Source organism: Phyllobates terribilis, unplaced genomic scaffold, assembly GCF_046119375.1.
Source record: "Phyllobates terribilis strain yellow unplaced genomic scaffold, ASM4611937v1 Scaffold_11__3_contigs__length_659146591, whole genome shotgun sequence".
NCBI classification, from domain to species: domain Eukaryota; kingdom Metazoa; phylum Chordata; class Amphibia; order Anura; family Dendrobatidae; genus Phyllobates; species Phyllobates terribilis.
Window position 1 is genome coordinate 118,591,001 of NW_027362771.1, and position 25,328 is coordinate 118,616,328.

At 44.3% G+C, this 25,328-nt stretch overlaps 1 protein-coding gene across 3 annotated transcripts in view; it reads left to right on the forward strand.

Moving 5' to 3' along the window:
* Positions 1–25,328, forward strand: part of CUNH12orf75 (chromosome unknown C12orf75 homolog) — a 197,416-nt gene that overhangs the window by 96,284 nt on the left and 75,804 nt on the right. The gene's annotated exons all lie outside the window — the stretch shown is intronic.

A 25,328-nucleotide genomic window follows, 5' to 3' on the forward strand; every position in this document is an offset into this window, starting at 1 on the left:
TCAGGTTTTCAGGCGCCATGCTGACCATTCTTCAGGTTTTCAGGCGCCATGCTGACCATTCTTCAGGTTTTCAGGCGCCATGCTGACCATTCTTCAGGTTTTCAAACCCCATGCTGACCATTCTTCAGATTTTCAAACCCCATGCTGACCATTCTTCAGATTTTCAAACCCCATGCTGACCATTGTTCAGGTTTTCAGATCCCATGCTGACCATTCTTCAGGTTTTCAGGCGCCATGCTGACCATTCTTCAGGTTTTCAGGCGCCATGCTGACCATTCTTCAGGTGTTTTCTGCTAGGAAGCTGCCCCATATCATACAATAGTAGTCAGTGAGAAGGCTATATAGGTGCCCGGGTATCTGAGCATTTGTCAGCATTTTTGCCTCAAAAAATGTGAGAATTTTTTTTATTGCTTAATGGACGCTTATTCTTGTTTTTTGCACTTTTATTTTTTCCTCCCCTTTTTAAATAGCCATAACTTTTTATTTTTTTCTGCCGACACAGGACTTGTTTTTTGAGGGATGAGTTGTACTTTGAATGGAAACCATTAATTTTTCCATGTAGAGTAAGGGAAAATTTAAAAAAATGTGGTAAAATGGTGACAAAAAACGCAATCCCTCCATTGTTGTTTGGGTTATATTGTTATAGTGTTAATTGGGCAGTAAAAATGACGTGACAACATGATTCTCCAGGTCAGTGCGATTACGGAGATGCCAAACATGTCTATGCTGCCTTTTTCTGAGACCCATGACATTTGTATTTTTCCATCAATAGGGCTGTGAGAGGGCTTTTTTTCTCACCATGCGCCTGGCTGTCATGCCAATCACTCGGCTACCCGGAATGAACGTCTACATTGCTGTGTTTAAATGTCGGTCTCTGTGACTGACAGTGGCCTTTAATAGATTAACAGCAGCAACTGGAGATGGCGATGATCACTACTGTAAGAGGCAGATGTCAACTAGGCAATATAGCCGACATCTGCACTGTGTGGAGCCGGCTTGTCCAAACACACTGATATGCTACATGATATCATGGAATGTTAACGGGTCAAATATGTATTCAAGACGCTCTCAGTGGGGTGTCTGCTCTCATAGTTCACAGAAAAGAGCCGGTAGGAACACCACATAACTAATGGCCACCAAGGGAGTAGCAGGGCAACTTCTCTCCTGGCTTACAGCACAATCAGCCCAACTTGTCCAAGTTGCAATACTTTTGCGCAATGTCCTACTGCAAAAATGTTGTGACTTATTAAGGTGTTTTATGCCAGAATTGTGGCATAAACACATTAATGAATCTGCCCCTAATTAATTATCTTAAATGGGTGAGTTACACATTTTGTGAAGGAAAAAAACTCTTTAGAGGAAATAATTCCTTATTAATGACCTATTGGTCAAACATATATATTTTAAACATTTGGTGAATTTTTCATGCCCACATATCTCTCCCATAGAAGTCAGTGAATTATCGCCAGACCACTGGCATATGTTTAAACTGCTGTTAACGTAGTAGAGAAGCATCAACACAAGCAAAATGGAAGCCCAAGATATCATGCAAAGAAAATTTCAAAAAATACAATGAGGAAATAAAAATGTTTGAGTTACTAGGAAAATATATTATGTGATTTGTTCCTTTTGATGACTTTTTAGAATCACTACAATTTTAAAGTGGTTATGCTAACTGAAGTGACTGTGCGTGGTATTGTAGCTCTCTGCAGCCCAGTCACATTCACGTGAATGGGATGAAGCTGCAATACCATGCCCCTTTCAAAATAATACAGCTGAGCCTGGGAAGTAAGGAAGGGTATGCTGCCCCTGAAGTCAGGAAATTGATGGAGTAAAGGAAGGTCTTCAATATAGCAGTCCTGGAAAGTTAAGGATCATGATTAAAGGGAATCTGACACTAGATGTTTGCCATCTAATCTGAGAGCAGCATAATGTAGAGAGGGAGACTCTGATTCCAGCTATGTGTCACTTACTGGTCTACTTCCTGTAGTTTTGATAAAAATTGTGTTTTATCAGTAGGAGAGTATTACTAGGGGACTAGTAATCCTGTTGCCATGTGGTCCTCTATTTTCATGAGCTCTGTATAACCACACCCCTACCATTGATTGACAGCTTTCTGCCTATGCACAGTGTACACAAAAAAGCTGTCAATCAGTGGTGTGGGCGTGGTTATACAGAGCTCAGCATTCAGAGAACTGGTAAGTCTGTAGCAGATAAAATTGAATTTATCAAAACTGCAACAAGCAGCCCAATAAGTGGCACATCACTGGATTCAGGATCTCAGCCCCTACATCATACTGCTTTCAGATGGGGTATCAAAACCTGGTAACAGATTCCCTTTAAAAATGAAAAATCCATCAGGGTTGTTTTTTGAAATTTGGCATGGAATTTTATTGCAGATTTCACCTTTTGGTCACGGCCCCACTATCAGTATTTGGTCAATATTTTTTCTCAGGAGTGGGAGCCAAAACACGGAGTGGGTGATAAATGCAGAATTGATGACTTGTTTCTATTAGACCTTTTCTCTGATTGTTCCTCACATAGTTTTGGCTCCCACTCCTGAGAAACAATACTGACCGAATACTGACCAAATACTGATAGTGGGGCCGTGGTCTTTGCATTGCAGTCACATTTCTATAAAATTGTATTCGTGTGTAGAACAGATTTTCATAATGACAATCCACAATATGTAAACAGAAGAGTTACAGTTGCAAAAATAGTAATTGAATCATTTGGTATAACCTATATTACTATATTGAGTAGGAATCAAATATGTGGGCTAATTGTTATCTAAGTCTTAATGATGAAAAAACACAAATTAAATAAAGTAATAAAACATAAACATCTACAAGGTAGTGAAAAAGTAAGTGATTTATTGAATTTAATCATCCATAGATCTCCCTTTACAAGCAATTATCTCCTTCAAATGTTTCCAATTGCTGCAAATAAGATTTGCATAACATTGAGTTATAATATAAGGCCAATTCTTTTTTTTTTCTAAATGTGTTTCAGTTCATCAATATTTATAAGATGCTTTGCATGCTCAGCCCTTATCAGTTCCTTAAGAATAGATGATAACTTTCTACATTGGGTGAGGAGGTTTTCAGGCTTTGAAGCAGCAAAGGAGCTCCAAATTGTGATATCCCTTCCACCATGTTTCACATTTGGGATGAGGTTCTACAGTATACCGGTGTACGGTATTCACTTGCCTCATCTGTCCAAAGAAAAATTTCCCAGAAGAACTGTAAACATCTATGTGGTCTTAGCAAAATTGAGACTTGCCGCAATGTATTTTTGGAAAGTAGCGGCTTCCTTTCTGGGGTCCATCATTCTTGTCCAGTGTTTTTCTAATAAAGGAGACAGAAATGTTCTATTTTGTAGAGTCTTCAGTAGATATTTTGCTGTTATCATGGGCATTCTTTTCACTTGTGCCAATTATGTGTTTTGTTGAAGTTATTTGCCTCTTGTACTTATTGCTAAGCAATCTTTCTTGAGAAGAACATATTTGGTAGTTAAATTGCTTTGTGTGCATTGGCAGAACAAAGGGGAAACACACTACCAATATCAAGAACACAAAAAAAGAACTTAAAAATGATGAACGGTGTTAACAATTAAAGTAGAAAAAAAGAGCAATCCAAAGAGAAAAACAAGCAGGGTGGGGAGAACTCCTAAGTAGTGTTGAGCGATACCTTCCGATATCAGGAAATATCGTATCGGATTGGATCGGGCCGATACCCAAAAAGTATCGGATATCGCCGATTCCGATACCAGAAACCAATGCAAGTCAATGGGACACAAATACCGGAATGAAAATAAACCCTTTCTTTCCTTGTAGGTTAATTCTACATGAAGTAAAACAACTAAGAATAATGTAGAATGACATGAAAAGCCGGCAATTCATCAGCGGCATTCACCGGTACCCGACAATTTACAACAGAAAGAATAGAGCATCACACATAGATTAGATAGATAGAAACATGTAAGTCACATATATATGAAGTACTGTGACAGTGTTGCTTACTGTACTTGTCATTTAGTGTAAAGGATTTATTTAAAAAAATATTAGTGTTTTCGTGCACCGTCTCTTTAAGAAAGCCGGCCGGCAATTCAGCAGCGGTACCCGACAATTTATAATAGACAGAATAGAGCTTCACACATAGATTAGATAGATAGAAACATGTCAGTCACATATATATGAAGTACTGTGACAGTGTTGCTTACTGTACTTGTCATTTAGTGTAAAGGATTTATTTAAAAAAATATTAGTGTTTTCGTGCACCGTCTCTTTAAAAAAGCCGGCCGGCAATTCAGCATCTGTACCCGACAATTTATAACAGACAGAATAGAGCTTCACACATAGATTAGATAGATAGAAACATGTCAGTCACATATATATGAAGTACAGTGACAGTGTTGATTACTGTACTTGTCATTTAGTGTTAAAATAAAGGATTTATTTAAAAAAAAAATGGCGTGGGGTTCCCCTTAATTTTAGGCTCTAGCGGAGGTTAAGCAGACAGCTGGGGCAGATGTTTGAAGCCTGGGAAGGGGGTAATACCCACGGAGCTTCCCAGGCTACTAATATCAGCCCCCAGCTGAATACCTAGCCTTTACTAGCTATTAAAATGGGGGAACCCCCCCAAAAAAATAACGTGGGGTCCCCCCTAATTTAATAGCTAGCACAGGCTAGGCAGACAGCTGGGGGCTGATATTAATAGCCCAGGAAGGGTGCCATGAATATTGGCCCCCTCCCAGGCTAGAAACACCAGCCGTCAGCCGCCCCAGAAATGGCGCATCCATAGGTCCCCCCTATTTTAATAGCTAGCAAAGGCTAGGCAGACAGCTGGGGGCTGATATTAATAGCCCAGGAAGGGTGCCATGAATAATGGCCCCCTCCCAGGCTAGAAACACCAGCCGTCAGCCGCCCCAGAAATGGCGCATCCATAGGATGCGCCAATTCTGGCACTTAGCCTCGCTCTTCCACGCTGCCCTGGTGCGGTGGCAGGGGGTAATGGGGCTGGGGTTCATGTCAGCGCCAGCTGTCATGAAGCCCAGATTAGTAATGATGGGCGTCTATAAGACACCCCCATTACTAACCTACAAAGTGTTAAAAAGAAAAAACACACTACACCCAGAAAAAAATAATTTATTTGAAATAAAACACACAATTTTATTTAATTCTTAGTTTACTAAAAATAATAGTTACCTGTCCACGTTCCTGCGCTGATCTCCCATGCACAGCTGTCACATCTGGAGATGGTGACAGCTGTCATGGCTGCTGTAAGCTCACGCTGCCGGGAACACGTCCGCTCCCGGCAGCGGGAGCCACTGACTGAGGTCACCGGAGTGCATTCAGGCAGCGCAGCTCCGGAGACCTCCTTTACGGCACTGCTGTACCGTGGGAATTTCTCACGATACAGCAGGGCCGTAAAGGAGCTAACCGGAGCAGCGCTGCCTGAACTCCAGTGAACCCTTACGGCCCCGTCATTCTAGCGGCGGCAGCAGTTCAGAGCGGTCACATTCTATGTGGCTGCTCTGAACTGGAGATCTTCATGGGACACTCGTGGACTACTACGGAGGGGTAAGGATAAGGTTGTGGTTTATTATTTTATATTTTATTACAGGAGATCGATGGCTTCGGGGAATTAGGTGTCTAGGTGAGTATAGGTGTAGTTTTTTATTTTTTACTTTATTTTAGGTGGCGATCGGCGGGGACAGGTAATGTATGAACTAATTTCTTTTAGGTAACCACTGGCCACCAATGACCTGTATTTAACATTTATTGGGGACACAGTAGGGCAATTTAAATAGCAGGATCAGGCTGATGGGAACTACTGCTCCCATCGAGCTGATCCTGCTGGCACGAGTGGACGGGGGACAGACATAGGCCGATGGGAGTAGTAGTGTCACATCGGCCTATGTCTGCCTGCACGCACACACCCGCACAAACATCGCACACACACCCCGCACACCCGCACAAACATCGCACACACCCGCACACACACTAATCATGACGGGTCTGGGAGGTGAGGCTGATCTGTGCGGCCGTGGGAAAGTTCATGTGAGTTCATGCAGTCAAGCATGAACTCACATGAACCCTCTGAGGGCAACGCAGCGACTTCAAATGAACAGCTGATCGGCATCAGCTGATACCTCAGCTGTTCATTTGAAATAACCGGCGGGAAAGCGCAGCACAGAACGGGAAAGCCGGCGGTGAAGTCTTTTCACTGCCGGCTTCCCCGCCCGGGTCCTTCGCTCCTTGGTGCTGCGCTCCCCGCCCGGTCCTAATTTACGATTGGGATTGGAGGTGGCGAGGGGAGCGGAGGATCGGGGTGGGAGGCTGCGGGGAAGCAGTATGGGGCTGTGTGATTGTTTAAAAGCCGGCGGCTTTTTACCGCCCGCCGGCTTTTAAACAATCAGGAGAATTCTCCCCCGCTGGGATGGCATTCTGATGACAGGCTGGATCTCAGCTGAGCGCTGCCATCCAACTTGTCATCCTTCACAGACACTGCAGAGCGCAGGCATTATGGGAACTTCCGATTCCGGTATCCGATATTGTAAAAGTATCGGAATTAAGTATCGGAATTCCGATACCGCGAATATCGGCCGATACCCGATATTACAGTATCGGAATGCTCAACACTACTCCTAAGTGATATTTTGTTGTTATAGTCACTATGGGCAATAATGTGGTGTATTCCAAACTGCATTGAAAGGTTATCTGAAATTCGTCCCAAGAAAGGTTAGGCTGTGTTCACATCCTGTGTTGCTGACGTCTTTCCATTGTATCCCTGCACAATCACTAAATATTGCAGTGAAATATCTGTTTCACCTGCAAGACCCACTGCCATTATGATTGGCCTCATGGTCTTGCAAGTGAAGCAGGAAGATTAAAGGATTGGCAGTACACAGATGTTGAATCTGATAAATAATGGCGGGTATGGTTAAGGTATTAAGCTGGAACGTACGTGGTTTGGCGGACCATAAGAGACGGGCTGCTATTCTCCAAAATATTATGGCTCAAGGGCCCTCCATTATCTGCCTCATGGGAACACACCTGACGAGTGACAAAATTGGTTCTTTAGCGAGGAAATGGGTTCAAAGAGCATACCACTCTACCTATTATGTATATGCAAGGGGGGTTTCTATCTTGGTGCATGCTGGGATTCCATTTGAAGAAGTTGAGATTAAAATAGATAAAGATGGGCAATACATTTTTCTAGTCTGCAGACTTTATGGCAAATTATATTGCATGGTGGCAGTGTATTTTCCACCGCCATATACTGGGACGAAACTGCAAGAGATTATAGAGCTCACGAGGCATTGGACAGGGATTCCTGTGTTGCTGATTGGAGATGTTAACAACATAATGAATAAAATTTGGGACAAAACTAGTAGGCAACCGGGAAGAAATGACGGAGAGGAGGAGACATCCTTTGCTAAGTATGTGTCAGAGGTGGGCCTGATAGATTTGTGGAGAGTGAGACATATGGGAGTGAAGACATACTCGTGCTACTCCTCGACGCATGGCTCTATGTCTAGAATAGACTTAGCCTTGGGAAATGGGATGGTTGACCAAAACATTATGCATATTGAATATCTACCCAGGATACTCTCTGATCATTGTCCCTTGTTGGTAGAGCTGAGGTTCGGTATATGTGGGGACGGTAGACGGAAAGAGTGGAAGGTTCACTCGGTATGGCTGGAAACGGTGGATATTCAGAAAATAGCAGGAGAAGTGGAAGAATTCTTCCAGAATAACGTGGGAAGTACAGCCATAGGAACTGTGTGGGACACAATGAAGGCCTATGTTAGGGGTTTACTGATCCGAGATATCTCCAGATGTAAAAATCAGAGCAGAATGGAGGAAAGAGAGGCATTGGCTGCACTGAAGAGGGCAGAGGAGGAATTGGTGCTTAACCCCACCGTAGAGGCGCAACAGATCATGAAGGAAGCTCAAAAAGGGGTGGATAAAATATTTCTGGCCAGTGGGGAAAAGAAGAGGGAATTTCAAAAAATTGCCTTTTATGAAGAGGGTGAAAAAGTTGGTCACCTGTTGTCTATTATAGCGGCAGCGCAGAGCGTACCGGGATATATATATGGTCTCCTGGATTCAACTGGCACCCTAATCACTGAAACATGAGATATCTTGAGGGTGTTTAGGGACTTTTATAGTGACCTATATAACTCTAAATTAAGTAACACGAGAGATGATATAGACCAATTTTTGAGGGGAACCCAGATATCTAAGCTTAGTGAGGAGGCTAGGGATAGCTTGGAAGTCCCCCTGACGGCGGAGGAGATGGAGGAAGCTCTGGCTTCAATGGAAAATAATAAAGCCCCAGGAGTGGATGGCCTACCAACAGAATTCTATAAACATCTTGTAGTGCCGGCGTCCCTGCCCTCTGCTAGGCAGGGACGCTGTTCCCCTCACCTCTCTGCTCCGTGCCCGGCGTCCTCCTCCCGCTCTGCTGGCAGCGCGCGCTCCTTCCCGGCCACTGTGCTTAGGGCGCGCGCGCTCTCCCTCCCTCTTAAAGGGGCCGCGCGCGCCGTCCTAAGGAGTCTCCGGCCAATGGCCGGAGGACTTCACCATATATAAGGCACCTCCTCCAAAATGGAGGTGCCCGAGCAATGTTGTTGCACTGTTCACTACTCTGCTTCAGCCCTCAGGTCCCGTTGCCAGTTACCTGCCAGATACCTGCCAGATTCCTGCCAGCTTGCTGTCTTATTCCTGCCTGATATTCTGCTACCTGCCTGCTAGCCTGAGGTCCGACGGTCTGCCTTACAACTCCTGTCAGTCTGTCTAAGGACCAGCTTGCCCGCTCACCTGGGAGCACACATCAACTACCTGCCTGCTAGCCTGAGGTCCGACGGTCTGCCTTACAACTCCTGTCAGTCTGTCTATGGACCAGCTTGCCCGCTCACCTGGGAGCGCACATCTGCTACCTGCCTGCTAGCCTACCTGGAGGCTCCGCCGTCACGTGCTGTGACCACCTACCTGTCCAGTGACTCCTGCCCGCTCACCTGGGAGCGCTCATCTGCTGCCTGTCTGCTAGCCTATCTGGAGGCTCTGCCGTCACGTGCTGTGACCACCCGCCTGTCCAGAGACTTCTGCCCGCTCACTTGGGAGCGCTCATCTGCCGCCTGTCTGTTGGTCTTCCTGGAGGCTCCGCCGTCACATGCTGTGACCACCCGTTTATCCAGAGACTCTCGCCTGCTCACCTGGGAGCTCACGTCTACCATCAGCCGCCACAGGTCGTACCAACCCTTTACCCAGAGACTGCCCCGGTCACTTGCCGTGACCATCTGCCCGTTCACCCAGAGACTGCCCCGGTCACTTGCCGTGACCATCTGCCCGTTCATCCAGAGACTGCCCCGGTCACTTGCCGTGACCTCCTGCCCGTTCTTCCAGAGACTGTCCCGGTCACCTGCTGTGACTGCCTGCCTGGTCGCCACCCGCTCCCTTACAAGGACCGCCCCCTTGTATAGTAGCTCAGAGGTTCCGCCTCCCAGACCCGTTACACATCTTAGAGATGTACTATTGCCAAAATTGAAAGATGTGTTTTTGACGGCCCTGGAGGTGGGAGAATTACCGGAGTCAATGCGGGAGGCTACGGTGGTGGTTTTGCCCAAGGCGGATAAGGACCGGACACAGCCAGATTCGTATAGACCCATATCCCTACTACCGGCTGATATTAAAATCTTAGCTAAAGTATTGTCTAACCGACTAAGCCGTGTAGTTTCTAGTGTTATACACTCGGATCAGTCAGGTTTTATGCCAGATAGATCAACGGCCATTAATTTTAGGCGACTATTCTTTAACATGCAATTGGCCGCTTACAATGCTGGGCATAGAGTTGTGGTCTCATTGGACACACGGAAAGCCTTTGATAGTGTGGAGTGGAGCTATCTCTGGCTTGTTCTCCAATTGATGGGATTTGGTCCGGTTTTCATGATTTTGATATGACAAGAGGAACCAGACAGGGCTGCCCCCTTTCCCCGCTGTTATTTGCCCTGGCCATAGAGCTGCTGGCTTCTGTAATGAGACAGTCAGACGTGGTAAAGGGATTTCGGTATGGAATGGTTGAGGAGAAGATAGCGTTGTACGCAGATGATATTTTATTATTCTTACAGGACCCTCAGACGTCATTACATGGTGCAATAGCTATCATCAATAGATTTGGCCTGCTATCTGGGCTACAAATTAATTGGGATAAATCTCATATTATGGAAATAGATACCCTGGATGGCTTAGATGTTGAACAGGTGGAGTGTACACAACTCAAATTAGTACGAGAATTTAAGTATCTTGGAATTATAATAACATTACCAGTAAAGGAGTACCTTCAGTTGAATGTATACCCGATACTTGGGAAATTAAAAGATAAAGCATCTACATGGAGCAAAATGCACCTCTCGGTGGTGGGACGCACCAATCTTCTTAAAATGATGCTGATGCCCAAATTGTTATATGTTTTACATAACTCCCCCGTGTGGATTCCTCAGCCAGTGTTCCAGCGCATTAATGCAATATTTAGGGATCTGGTCTGGGGTGGAGGACAACCTAGGATTAAGCTGGAGACTCTCCAGAGGCCGAAAGAGGAGGGGGGTCTCGCCCTACCAAACCCGTGGATATATTTTTTGGCAGCACAGTCCCAGCATATTAGAGGGTGGGCGCAGAGGGCAGCGAAGGGGACTATCCAGGCGGTTTTGGAAATTCATCTTAAAAAAAGTCCATTGGTAATGGGCCTAGAGTCGGGACTTTTTGGGAAGATGGGCAGGTCATACCCGACCTGTGGCCTAGTCCATAAACTGTGGATGAGGGTGAAGAGGATTAGAGGCATAGTGGGAATGTCTATGTATACTCCTATCTGGGATAATGAAAACTTAGGTGAATTTTATAAAATAGGAGAGCTGAGAGGATGGGTGGCAAGGGGTATACAATATATCTACCAACTGATGGATAATCAAAACATCAAAACCCTAGAGATGCTGAAAGAGGAATTTCACTTATTAGACGGACACAGCTATTAGTATACACAGGTTAAGCATGCGTTTATTAAGCAAAGGAAAATAAGGAACCTATCTGTTCAAAAAGATATCGTTATTGACTATATTTGTATGGGGGGGATGTACAACAGGCGTCATATCTAGGGTGTATGCTGATCTGCTTCACACCTTTCTATTGAACTATCCTGTTTTGGCGAAGGAAAAGTGGGAAGCAGATGTTGGTACCATTGAAGATAACAAATGGGAGTCCATATTGGAATGTATCCAAGTTATCTCTAAATGAACCTGCCAGAATGTCCCAACTACTTCTTGTACTTAGAGCATATAGATCGCCCGATTTTTTGTTCAGAATAGGGGTACGGGAGAATTCGGATTGCCCGAGATGTGGGTCAGAAGTCACCGGTATACTACATGTTATGTGGAGTTGCCCAAAGCTTGCAAACTATTGGTCTGAAGTAGTTGCCCTAATTGAAGGACGGTATCATTGTATAATTCCTAGAGATCTAGTGGTTTGCTTGCTGGGATATGTGGAGGAACTTATGGGGAATGATGTCGCAAAACTGGCAATTGCCAGACTCTTATATGCAGCTAGAAAGGTAATAGCTAGGTATTGGGTGTGAACGGAGCCTCCCTCTAGACAAGAGTACATAAGGCAGGTGGAATATGTGGTATGGATGGAGGAGAAAATTTATTTAAAAAGGAAAAACGCCAAACTCAGTGACAACCTATGGGCACCATGGAAGGTGTGATTAATGCTTTTGGAGGGAAGAATCTGGTGATTACACTATAAAATACATTTCAATGGTTATAAGATTTTTTTTTGTGATATTGAACCATATTTTGTATAACAATAAAGGTTTATTGTTGTCCGTAAAAGGGGAGGGGGGTTGAGGGAGGGATTATTTTTGATAATAAGAAAATGGAAAATTATTGTACTGAAGTTGTATTTCATTATTTTATCTTTAAATGAATAAAAATGTATCTGATTTAAAAAAAAAAAGTGATTGGCAGTGAAACAGTTCAAAAACCATGGTGGTATAGGCCAGCTGTGGTTAAAAGCAACAGCATGATCGCTGTGAGTGAACGCAGCCTTAATGGCCCATTTAGACAGGTCAATAATCGTGAAAGAGCATTCCTACAAATGAATGTTTCTCAATTATATGCCTGTCTAAGCAAACCAGGAATCATACAATGAGCAAGCAAATCACTCATTTGTCATATGAAAAAGATTTTTAAAGCATGCTTAACCCCTTTACAACCCATGCCGTATTAGTACGCACATTTGCGATCCCCCCCGTTCAGTGAGGGCTGCTGCACTGAGCCCGCACTGAACCGAGCACATGTCAGCTGATTCTTACAGCTGACATGTGCCCGCAACAGCCCCGGGTGGAATCGCGATCCACCTGCGGCTGTTAACATGTTAAATGCCGCTGTCAATCTCCGACAGCGGCATTTAACGCGCTCTTCCGGGTAGCGTGTCATAAGCCCCGCCCATCGGCGACCCCGTCACGTGATCGCGGGTCACCGATGGGTGGGCATGACAACCCAGGGTCTGCAGCAGACGCCTGTGGTTGTCATGATCTGGTCGCTATGAGCGCCACCTAGTGGTCGGCGCTCATAGCACAGGACCATTTCTGCTGCATGCAAGGGATCTGCTCGTCCCTTGTATGTAGCAGAGCCAATCAAACAAGTGCTGCTTCTAGTCTCCTATGGAGACTATTGAAGCAAGCAAAAAGTGAAAAAAAAAAGTTTTTAAAAATATAAAAAAAATTAAAAAAATATAAAAGTTTAAATCACCCCCCTTTCGCCCCATTCAAAATAAAATATAAAAAAAAAACCCTACATAGACATATTTGGTATCGCCGCGTTCAGAATCGCCCGATCTATCAATATAAAAAAAGAATTAATCTGATCGGTAAACGGCGTAACGAGAAAAAAATTCTAAACGCCAGAATTACGTTTTTTGGTCGCCGCAAAATTGCAATAAAAATGCAATAACGGGCGATCAAAACATCGGAACTACCCCAAAATGTTATCAATAAAAACATCAGCCTGGCGCGCAAAAAATAAGCCCTCACCAGCCCCAGATCACGAAAAATGGAGACGCTACAGGTCTCAGAAAATGGCGCTTTTTTTTTTTTTACCAAATTTTGGAATTTTTTTTCACCACTTAAATATAAAAGAACCTATACATGTTTGGTGTCTATGAACTCGTAATGACCTGTAGAATAATAATGGCAGGTCAGTTTTAGCATTCAGTGAACGTGGTAAAAAAAAGAAATAAAAACAACTGTGGTATTGCACTTTTTTTGCAATTTTACCGCACTTGGAATTTGTTTCCCATTTTCCTGTACACTATATGGTAAAACTAGTAATGGCGTTGAAAAGTACAACTCCTCCCGCAAAAAATAAGCCCTCACATGGCCATATTGACCAAAAAATAAAAACGCTATGGCTCTGGGAACAAGGGGAGCAAAAAACGAAAAAGCAAAAACGGAAAAAGCTCTGGTCCTTAAGGGGTTAAAGAGAACCTGATACATGGTGCCCAGTCTGTGGGCAGCATGTATTAGGCACTAGCTGTGTGTTTGACTCTAAAATGCTGCATTTCAGAGAAAGATATACAGTACAGACCAAAAGTTTGGACACACCTTCTCATTTAAAGATTTTTCTGTATTTTCATGACTTTGAAAATTGTACATTCACACTGAAGGCATCAAAACTATGCATTAACACATGTGGAATTATATACTTAACAAAAAAGTGTGAAAGAACTGAAAATATGTCTTATATTCTAGGTTCTTCAAAGTAGCCACCTTTTGCTTTGATGAGTGCTTTGCACACTCTTGGCATTCTCTTGATGAACTTCAAGAGGTAGTCACCGGAAATGGTTTTCACTTCACAGGTGTGCCCTGTTAGGTTTAATAAGTGGGATTTCTTGCCTTATAAATGGGGTTGGGACCATCAGTTGTGTTGTGCATAAGTCAGGTGGATGCACAGCTGATAGTCCTACTGAATAGACTGTTAGAATTTGTATTATGGCAAGAAAAAAGCAGCTAAGTAAAGAAAAACGAGTGGCCATCATTAATTTAAGAAATGAAGGTCAGTCAGTCCGAAAAATTGGGCAAACTTTGAATGTGTCCCCAAGTGCAGTTGCAAAAACCATCAAGCACTACAAAGAAACTGGCTCACATGAGGACCGCCCCAGGAAAGGAAGACCAAGAGTCACCTCTGCTTCTGAGGATAAGTTTATCCGAGTCACCAGCCTCAGAAATCGCAGGTTAACAGCAGCTCAGATTAGAGACCAGGTCAATGCCACACAGAGTTCTAGCAGCAGACACTTCTCTACAACAACTGTTAAGAGGAGACTTTGTGCAGCAGGCCTTCATGGTAAAATAGCTGCTAGGAAACCACTGCTAAGGACAGGCAACAAGCAGAAGAGACTTGTTTGGGCTAAAGAACACAAGGAATGGACATTAGACCAGTGGAAATCTGTGCTCTGTTCTGATGAGTCCAAATTTGAGATCTTTGGTTCCAACCACCGTGTCTTTGTGCGATGCAGAAAAGGTGAACGGATGGACTCTACATGCCTGGTTCCCACCGTGAAGCATGGAGGAGGAGATGTGATGGTGTGGGGGTGCTTTGCTGGTGACACTGTTGGGGATTTATTCAAAATTGAAGGCATACTGAACCAGCATGGCTACCACAGCATCTTGCAGCGGCATGCTATTCCATCCGGTTTGCGCTTAGTTGGACCTTCATTTATTTTTCAGCAAGACAATGACGCCAAACACACCTCCAGGCTGTGTAAGGGCTATTTGACCAAGAAGGAGAGTGATGGGGTGCTACGCCAGATGACCTGGCCTCCACAGTCACCAGACCTGAACCCAATCGAGATGGTTTGGGGTGAGCTGGACCGCAGAGTGAAGGCAAAAGGGCCAACAAGTGCTAAGCATCTCTGGGAACTCCTTCAAGATTGTTGGAAGACCATTTCCGGTGACTACCTCTTGAAGCTCATCAAGAGAATGCCAAGAGTGTGCAAAGCAGTCATCAAAGCAAAAGCTGGCTACTTTGAAGAACCTAGAATGTAAGACATATTTTCAGTTGTTTCACACTTTTTTGTTAAGTATATAATTCCTCATGTGTTAATTCATAGTTTTGATACCTTCAGTGTGAATGTACAATTTTCATAGTCAAGAAAATACAGAAAAATTTTAAATGAGAAGGTGTGTCCAAACTTTTGGTCTGTACTGTACTTTAAAAGTCGCTGGAGACTGAGACCACGCTGCACGCTGCAGAGGCCTGTCACTCCAAGGCAGCGGGCATGGAGAAGCCACCTGGACCCGCCTGTCTTTCTAGGCTTAGGCACGGTCTTGATCTTCGGCAGCTTTTAAAGTATGTTTTTCTCTGAAACATTGCAGCGTTCCAGAATCAGATTTACCTTGCTGTGTTTTTACAGCCAATGCCTGATACATTCTGCCCACAGATTGGGATGTATCAGGAGTCAGGTTCTCTTTAACCACTTCATGACATATGACGTACAGGTATACAGGTTCTCTTTAACCACTTCATGACATATGACGTACAGGTATATCATATGTCGTGTCGCTGCCTTTGATGTGGGCTCGCATCTTTCCCGGCACATGACGGCTGATTTAATCAGCCATCATGTGCCTTTAACAGCTGCGGTTGGAGCGGTGCTCTGCCCGCGGCTGTTAACCTGTTAAGTCCCGCTGTCAATCTCTGACAGCGAGATTTAACATGTGCCAGCCGGGAGCGTGTCATTCCTCCTGCCCATCACATGATTGTGGGGCGCCGATGGGTTGTCTTGAGAGCTGGGTGTCTGCTAATGACAGGGGTCATTAGCATCCTCCTGTGAACGCCGGCAACGGACATCATAGGACATTGGGATTACTGCTATGCATACAGTAGCCGTGCTAATGCACCACTACAATGTGTATAGCATAAGCTTTCAGAAATCTCCCTCATTTTGCCCCATTGCAAATAAAACAATAAAAAAAAATACACGTATTTGGTATCGCTGGGTTCAGAATCACCCGATCTATCAAAATATAAAATAAATTAATCAGAGCCATAAATATCGTAACAGAAAAATTAAAAAACTCCAGAACTACGTTTTTTTGGCTGCCGCCCCATTGCAATAAAATGCAATAAGAGGCGAACAAAACATTGTATCTACCCCAAAATGGTAGCAATAAAAATGTCAGCTTAGGGCGCAAAAAATAAGCCCTCACACAGGCCAAGATCCCGAAAAATTAAAATGCTGCGTGTCTCAGAAAATGGTGGCAAAAGCATCATCTTTTTTCTTACAAATTTCTGAACTTTTTTTTCACCAATTAAATAAAAAAAACTACGCGTTTGGTATCTGCATACTCATACTGACCTGGGGAATCAGATTACCAGGTCAGTTTTACCATATAGTGAACATGGTAAATAAAAAAATGCAAAAAACGATTGTGGAATTGCACTTTTTTGCAATTTCACCGCACTTGGATTTTTTTTCCCATTTTCTAGTACACACTGTGGAAGAATGAATGGTGTCATTCAAAAGTACAACTCCTCTTGCAAAAAACAAGCTCTCATACAGCTATATTGACAGAAAAATAAAAATGTTATGGCTCTGGGAAGAAGGAGAAGAAGAAACAAAAACACAGAAAATGGCCTGGGGTGAAGGGGTTAAAGAAGTTGTCCACTACTTTTATATTGATGGTCTACCCCCTGGATAGATCATCAATATCAGATCGTTGGGGGCTACACTCGGTACCCCCACTGATCAGCGATTCCCTGTGTCAACAGATACCAGATGTGGTCATTTGTGGATCTTCACAGCACAGCTCTGTCAACTTTATGGTGGCCAGACCCGGGTACTGCAACTCCAGCTCCATTCGAATGAGCAGAAGTGGATCTGCAGTAACCCGTTGCGGCTATAGTACACAGTTAACTTATTGATAATAGAGGTTTAGTCCAGCAGTGGAGCAAATCATAACAAAAACATACCACTTTTTTAATCATTCCATAATAAGCACGTGATAAGAAAAAAGGTTAAAATTCAAAATCCAATGCATTCCAAGTGGATAGACCACCCCAGAAAAATCTGCTGAAAATCTACTGAAAATACTTACGCCTTGGCAGGAAAAGAGTAACATAAAATAGGTGCGTTTTTCACACGTGTTTTTGATGTGTTATTCTCATTCATTAGTATGGATGAAATCTGCAGCCAAAACACTTAAAGAATTGACATGCTGCAGATATAAGGTCTGCAAGGAAAAAATAACCAATGTAATCTCATTCACTTTGCTGGGACTAGGAAATCCTTCAGGTTTTGAGACAAATCTGCACAGAAAAACTGAGATAAAAGTGCAACATGTCCACAGCCCCTAAAATGTTAACTTCTGCATGGCCATTTGGATCTACAGAGCAAAGGCAGAGGATTTTCCCCTTGTCTCCTTATGGGGTAAGAGAAAAATCCTTTATATTTGTTGAGGATATGAAGTTGCCAGTATCAGACTGCCTTTGAAGCAGGTAAAGAATGGGAGATTGGTCTTGGGCTGTTGCACACCCTTCTGTGTGACCCTTAACCATCTGCTCATAGACTGTGTCTGGTCCCATGTCTACTCCATGTCATACAGAAGAACAGTATTGCGTAGCACCGTAGGGATGGATAATTTATCAATGGTGTGCTGTGTTGTCATTTCTGGGGCTGCCATATTTTGGCAGAATGGGTTGGGTCAGCCTCCTGTAGAACAGATAGGAGTACATGAGGTGAACAAGTGACCATGTATGGTGCGTTTATATTTATTGTAGTTTATGGGAGAAGGTAAACCCTTGGCTGTTTTAGCATTTGGCATATATTACGATGGAGAGAGCTACAAACACCTATGAGAAGAGTATCTCTACCTTTCTGTTAGGTGGGAGCCCTCAAAATGGATTTAGATATTTTTTGGCACATACTTTCAATGTGCAATAATTATCTCTGAAGGTAATACTGTGGCCCTTGGGGTTGGTTCCATCTGAAAATGTGGCCTCGAACCCAAAAAGGTTGTGCACCTCTAGTATAGGAGAATGATCAGGAAAGAATATACTAAAGAAATTGTGTCTAATAAGGCCTGTACTGACACAGAGTTGCTCCTGAACCATGTTTGTGGAAATAAGAATTGCGTTTCTGGAATTAGATTTAGAAGAGATTCAGAAACAAGCCATTTATAACATGGCTTCCACAATGAAATGAGACATCTTTTACTTCCCTTACTAAGGCATGGCTAATCCCACTTGGATTGGCTTTGTCAGCTACTAGCTGCAATTTGAGATAGGATTTTTTTAGTGGCCTGATGTAGAGTGGGCTTGTCAACTGCTGCAGGAGCTTGTAGGCTGCCTCTCTCTGTTGTATTGACTCTCTTTAGCCTGGAGGAGCACATAAAAAGTTTTGACCTTCTATGTGCAGGCCTGGTACTTTTGGTTGAGGGTCCATCAGGACTTGTGACACAGGCTGCCCAGTCACCAATTTCTTCATCAGAATAAATTCCACATTGTCCCCCATCTCTCATACCACGAGGACACCTAGGCATGGCATTCCATTTTAAAGATGTCTAGTGGACAAACAACCTCATTAGAGCCAATTTGCCTCATGAAACTATACTCCTTGCAGGATATTGAAACACTTCATTTTGCCGGCTGGCTCTTGTTCAAGTCCCTGGATTAACTCTGATCGTACGCAATGATTAGCCCATTCCACTAAGCAGAGACTACAGGATCCTCTTAAAAGCTCTTTGCACTCTTTAATAATGACTCCGATAGTCAACATTTAGTAGTGGGCTCTTTTCCTGTGATGGTATCTATACGTTGGCTAAATATCCTGGTTGGTCGTATCTAAAACACCTACGGGGCTCAGCTATATGTTTCCTAGAGCCATTGGCATGATACAGTTGTGCCCAAAAGTTTACATACCCCGGAAGAATTTTTCCTTTCTTTGCCTTGTTTCAGAGAAAGCTGAAAAGCTGGTAAAGCTGCCCATTCTTCTTGGCAACTGTGCATATGTGGCGCCCCTGCGGGTTCAGTCGCCACAGAGGTACTGCATCTCACCCAGAGGTGTGGTGCCCCACTCTCAGGTAAGGAGGGAGTACTGCCCGGGACCCACACACTTGCATCCATTACACTCCACTTCAGAAGGCAGGGCGAGATTGCTCCTAAGGTAGAGCACAGTCCCTGGTCCATAGCTGGAGGGCGGAACCATGTAGTGGGTGTGGGTGGAGGAAGGAATTTAGGGGAGCACTTCAGTAGGTGCATAAAAAGGGGAGCCATCTTGAGAGAGTGTGTTCAGTCAGAGGAGAGAGAGTTGGGAGCAGGAGCTCTGCTCAGAGGAGCGGGCCTAGAGTGAGAGGCCCAGGAGGCCTGGCAGGACGAGGAAGGGAGCAGGGAAGGCTCCAAGGGGAACGGAAGGGATCCTAGGGGCACGGGAAGTGCGGATGCCACCCGTGCGCCTGAATCTACACGGACGTGGAGGGATCAGGCCGCAGAGGGGACCGGCCCCTAAACTAGTGCAGAACTACAAGGCTCAGCTAGAAACCGGAGGCTGCTGTACTTGCAAGGTGCGGCTGCCAACCACCACAATTACATCGCCGAAAAGGTGGCCATAGAGGGTCCAGGGGACTGCAGGTCGCCCGACAAGATCCGAGGCTACCGGCTTGGGACACTGATTGTGAGGCGCAGGGTAGGAGGGTGAGAGCCAGCGCAGGAAGACGACCGAGGAAGGCACATAGAACGGGGTCCCGTTTAAGTACTCCTGAGTTACTTGAGAGATTGCTGACCCCTTCCTTAGTGAACGCAGGACGACGTGGGAGATTAGCCTGGTACTGGTAACCTGGAGTTCAACAACTGTGAGTAAACCTTGAAGACTGCACCCCACTATGTCCTGGAATTATTATCTGCACCATCCCCTGCACTACACTGCACAGCAACATCTACCTCTATAACATCACCATCTACACTGCCCTGGAGCTAAGCTCTGCCTGTGGAGAGCTGAACCAACTCTGCGGTGTCACCATCAGCTCCAGAGGATCTGTACAGCAGCGGCGGCTCCATATAGCCGCATACCACAGGTGGCGTCACGAACATTAAACTATAAAAACTATAATCTCCTTTTTATTGACCGCCCTCGGTCACGGACCGGGTCACCGCCACTGTGACATCCCCCAGCATCGACCGGCCCGGCTACCAAGTACCCCACGAGCCAGGGGGCGCGTCATTTTTGGCGTCACGAACAGGATATGAACCAACCTGTATAACCGGGTACTGTGCGCATAGAAACTGTGTTGTATACTGAATGTGGCGCCCGCCCCAGAAGAACAGGCGCCATTATGTGCGTTATCAAGGACGACACAAAACCTCCCATCGTGGGCAGGGTTCCAGAATGGCCCCATGCACCTATGGCCATATACAGTACAGACCAAAAGTTTGGACACACCTTCTCATTTAAAGTTTTTTCTGTATTTTCTTGACTATGAAAATTGTACATTCAGACTGAAGGCATCAAAACTATGAATTAACAAATGTGGAATTATATACTTAACAAAAAAGTGTGAAACAACTGAAAATATGTCTTATATTCTAGGTTCTTCAAAGTAGCCACCTTTTGCTTTGATGACTGCTTTGCATACTCTTGGCATTCTCTTGATGAGCTTCAAGAGGTAGTCACCGGAAATGGTCTTCCAACAATCTTGAAGGAGCTCCCAGAGATGCTTAGCACTTGTTGGCCCTTTTGCCTTCACTCTGCGGTCCAGCTCACCCCAAACCATCTCGATTGGGTTCAGGTCTGGTGACTGTGGAGGCCAGGTCATCTGGCGTAGCACCCCTTCACTCTCCTTCTTGGTCAAATAGCCCTTACACAGCCTGGAGGTGTGTTTGGGGTTATTGTCCTGTTGAAAAATAAATGATGGTCCAGCTAAACGCAAACCGGATGGAATAGCATGCCGCTGCAAGATGCTGTGGTAGTCATGCTGGTTCAGTATGCCTTCAATTTTGAATAAATCCCCAACAGTGTCACCAGCAAAGCACCCCCACACCATCACACCGCCTCCTCCATGCTTCACGGTGGGAACCAGGCATGTAGAGTCCATCCGTTCACCTTTTCTGCATCGCACAAAGACACAGTTGTTGGAACCAAAGATCTCAAATTTGGACTCATCAGACCAAAGCACAGATTTCCACTGTCCATTCCTTGTGTTCTTTATCCCAAACAAGTCTTTTCTGCTTGTTGCCTGTCCTTAGCAGTGGTTTCCTAGCAGCTATTTTACCATGAAGGCCTGCTGCACAAAGTCTCCTGTTAACAGTTGTTGAAGAGATGTGTCTGCTGCTAGAACTCTGTGTGGCATTGATCTGGTCTCTAATCTGAGCTGCTGTTAACCTGCGATTTCTGAGGCTGGTGACTTGGATAAACTTATCCTCAGAAGCAGAGGTGACTCTTGGTCTTAATTTCCTGGGGCGGTCCTCATGTGAACCAGTTTCTTTGCAGCGCTTGATGGTTTTTGCAACTGCACTTGGGGACACTTTCAAAGTTTTCCCAATTTTTCACACTGTCTGACCTTCATTTCTTAAAGTAATGATGGCCACTCGTTTTTCTTTACTTAGCTGCTTTTTTCTTGCTATAATACAAATTCTAACAGTCTATTCAGTAGGACTATCAGCTGTGTATCCACCAGACTTCTGCACAGCACAACTGATGGTCCCAACCCCATTTATAAGGCAAGAAATCCCACTTATTAAACTTGACAGGGCACACCTGTGAAGTGAAAACCATTTCCGGTGACTACCTCTTGAAGCTCATAAAGAGAATGCCAAGAGTGTGCAAAGCAGTTATCAAAGCAAAAGGTGGCTACTTTGAAGAACCTAGAATATAAGACATATTTTCAGTTGTTTCACACTTTTTTGTTAAGTATATAATTCCACATGTGTTAATTCATAGTTTTGATGCCTTCAGTGTGAATGTACAATTTTCATAGTCATGAAAATACAGAAAAATCTTTAAATGAGAAGGTGTGTCCAAACTTTTGGTCTGTACTGTACCTAGACGTGTCCATCAGTCTGAGGAAACCGCCCCTAGGTGTGGCCGACAGCAAGCAGCCATGGAACCGCCCCAGAAAGGGGAGAGGAGAAGAGAAACCTTGGAGACAGGGTGGAGTCTCCAGTGTTAGAACCTTCCTGTTTGTGTTTTCCATCTTATGTTTTGCGGTCACGTGACCATCTGCCTTTATATTCCAGCTCCTCCCTTGTGGCTGTGCTGGACTTCAATGTTTGACTCTTTCTCTAGCCTGGTGCTTCGGTGCCTTTCTCTGTCAAGTTCGCTTGGTCCTCTGGGACATCTAGTACATTTTTGTCAGTTTGTCTTTTTGTGTTCTGCAACAACTTCTCTGTTTAGGAGGTGTCTCATTTTTGTCCCAGTCCTTAGTTCTTTCAGGGACCCCTCCCTTAATTCTATAGGTCTTTGTTCAGACTAGCCGAGGACTAAGGCGGGTCTGTTCACTAGGAACAGGCAGCCCGCTACATCGTAGGGATTCAGCTTAGTCTTACTGTAGGGACAGCTTTCCCCTGTCTTTCCTTAGTACATGTTGCAGATCATAACAGTAAGTCCAGCCCAAAAAACTAAAAGGAAAGAAATTCGGGGATCAGTATGGTTTCCGTCCAGGATTTGGCTCAACGCCTGCAGGGATTGTCTCTGAAGGTGGCCGAGCTTCAGCAACACGTGAGTAGCTGTTCTGGAGCGCATTTTGTCGAACCCAAGGTAGGACTGCCTGATGTTTTTTATGGCAAACAGCAAGATTTTTTTTCCTTTAAAAATGCTTGTTTGTTATATTTTCGTTTGAGACCAAGGTCCTCTGGGAACGAATCACAGTGCATTGGTTTTATTATGTCACTTTTGTGCAATGAACCACAGGGGTGGGCCTTTTCTCTCCAGCCTAATGATCTGTGTTTAAGGTCTGTTAAAGAATTTTTTTCTGATATGGGGCTGTTATATGACGATCCTGATCGAATCTCATCTGCTGAATCAGAACTCAGGCGTTTGAATCAGGGGTCAGATGATGTTGAAAATTATTGCACACACTTCAGGAGATGGTCTTCAGAAGTTAAGTGGAATGATCCTGCGCTGAGATGTTTATTTCTTGCTGGTCTGAGTGAAAGGGTTAAGGATCTGCTAATTGCATTCCCTGCACCTGAGACTCTGCAGGATGCTATGCAGTTAGCTCTTCCTATAGACAGGAGACTGAGGTGCAGGCTCAATGAGGTAAAGACTCCTGTAATGCCAGGTCCTAGTCCCCAGAAAATCTGCTCTGATGGCGGAGAACCGATGGAGGTTGGGGCAATATCACTCTGCTCTCAGGAAAGAGACCGGAGGTTTACCGAGGGATTGTGTCTTTATTGTGGTAAAGCTGACCATTTGATAAAGTATTGTGAGCGTCGTTTAAGTAAAGAAAAAAAAAAGGTCAGTTACGCCCGTATAGCTTGTTTACGCTCTGCAGGAGTATTTCTTTCTGGGAGTACTACTCTGCAGGGAGATTTGATTGAATTTCAGTTATTTGTGGATTGTGGTTCAACACTTAATGTGATTGATAAAGGGTTTTTGGAAAACCTTAAATTGAAATCCAAACCTTTGTCATCACCTATTTCTGTGATTGCAATTGATAACACTCCTTTGAAATGTATTACTCACAAGATTGCTGCATTTCCCCTCACTATCAATGGAGTTCACCAAGAAATTTTGGACTTGGTTGTTTTAGATAATTTACCCTCTCCAGTTGTTCTAGGATTGCTTCGGTTAAAACTGCACAATCCTTTATTGGACTGGTCTACTAATGTGATTAAGTCTTGGAGTCCGAAGTGCTATGATAAATGTTGTAATGGTCGCATTGCGGCTGTGGAAAAAGGGGAATTACCGGTACCTATTCAAGATTTTTGGAGTTTTTTTTCGGAGGAGAAGTCGCAAGTTTTACCTCCTCATAGGGATTATGATTGCGCCATTGAGTTTTTTCCGGGAGCTACTCTTCCCAAGAGTCGCTTGTTTAATCTGACTATCCCTGAAAGAAAGGCCTTGGAGGAGTACATACAGACTAGCCTGGCTGCTGGTCACATTAGACCTTCTAAGTTGCCTGTGGCAGTTGGATTTTTCTTTGTTAAAAAAAAGGACGGCGGTTTACGTCCATGTCTGGATTTTCATGAAATTAATAAGATTACCGTACGCAATTTCTACCCATTGCCGTTAATTCCTGACTTGTTTAACCAGTTAGTGGGGGCCAAGTGGTTCTCCAAAATTGATCTCCGGGGGGCATACAATTTGTTACGAGTGAAGGAGGGTGATGAATGGAAAACTGCTTTTAACACTCCGGTAGGTCATTTTGAGAATCTGGTGATGCCTTTCGGTCTTACCAATGCACCTGCATTTTTTCAGAACCCTATTAATGACATCCTGAGACCTTTGAATGGTAAGAATGTGGTTGTGTATTTGGATGACATTTTGATTTACTCACCAGATCTAGAGTCCCATTGGCAGAGTGTACGTGAAGTTTTGCAGTTATTGAGTGATAATTCACTCTTTGCTAAGCTGGAGAAATGTGAGTTCGCTGTGCAGAAAATTAGTTTTTTGGGCTACATTGTCTCCAGCGAGGGCTTTGAGATGGACCCTGTGAAGGTTCAGGCTGTGCAGGAATGGCCTAGACCTATTGGTTTGAAATCCATACAGAGATTTTTAGGTTTTGTCAATTATTACAGAAAATTCATTAAGAATTTTTCTGTAATTGTTAAACCTCTAACCGATTTCACCAGAAAAGGTGCGAATGCGGCCCAGGGGACTACTGAGGCCATTGAAGCATTTGAGTATCTCAAAGAGAGGTTCAGTTCTGCCCCTATCCTTATGCAGCCTGATGAGACCAAGCCTTTTTTGGTCGAGGTCGATGCTTCATCGGTGGGGGTAGGAGCAGTTTTGTCTCAGGAGAACAAGGGTGGAGTACATCCTTGTGCCTTCTTTTCGAAAAATTTTTCGGAAACCGAACTGAATTATGATGTTGGAAATTGGGAGTTGCTGGCTATTAAACTTGCGTTTGAACATTGGCGTCATTTTTTGGAAGGCGCTAGATTTCCTATTCAGGTTTTCACAGATCATAAGAATTTGATCTATCTGGATGCTGCCAAGCGCTTGAGCCCGGCAAGCTAGACGGGCACTTTTTTTTTCTCGGTTTCATTTTTTTGTTACCTATATCCCTGGTACTAAGAATGTTAAAGCCGATGCTTTATCTCGCAGCTTCTGTCCTACGGTC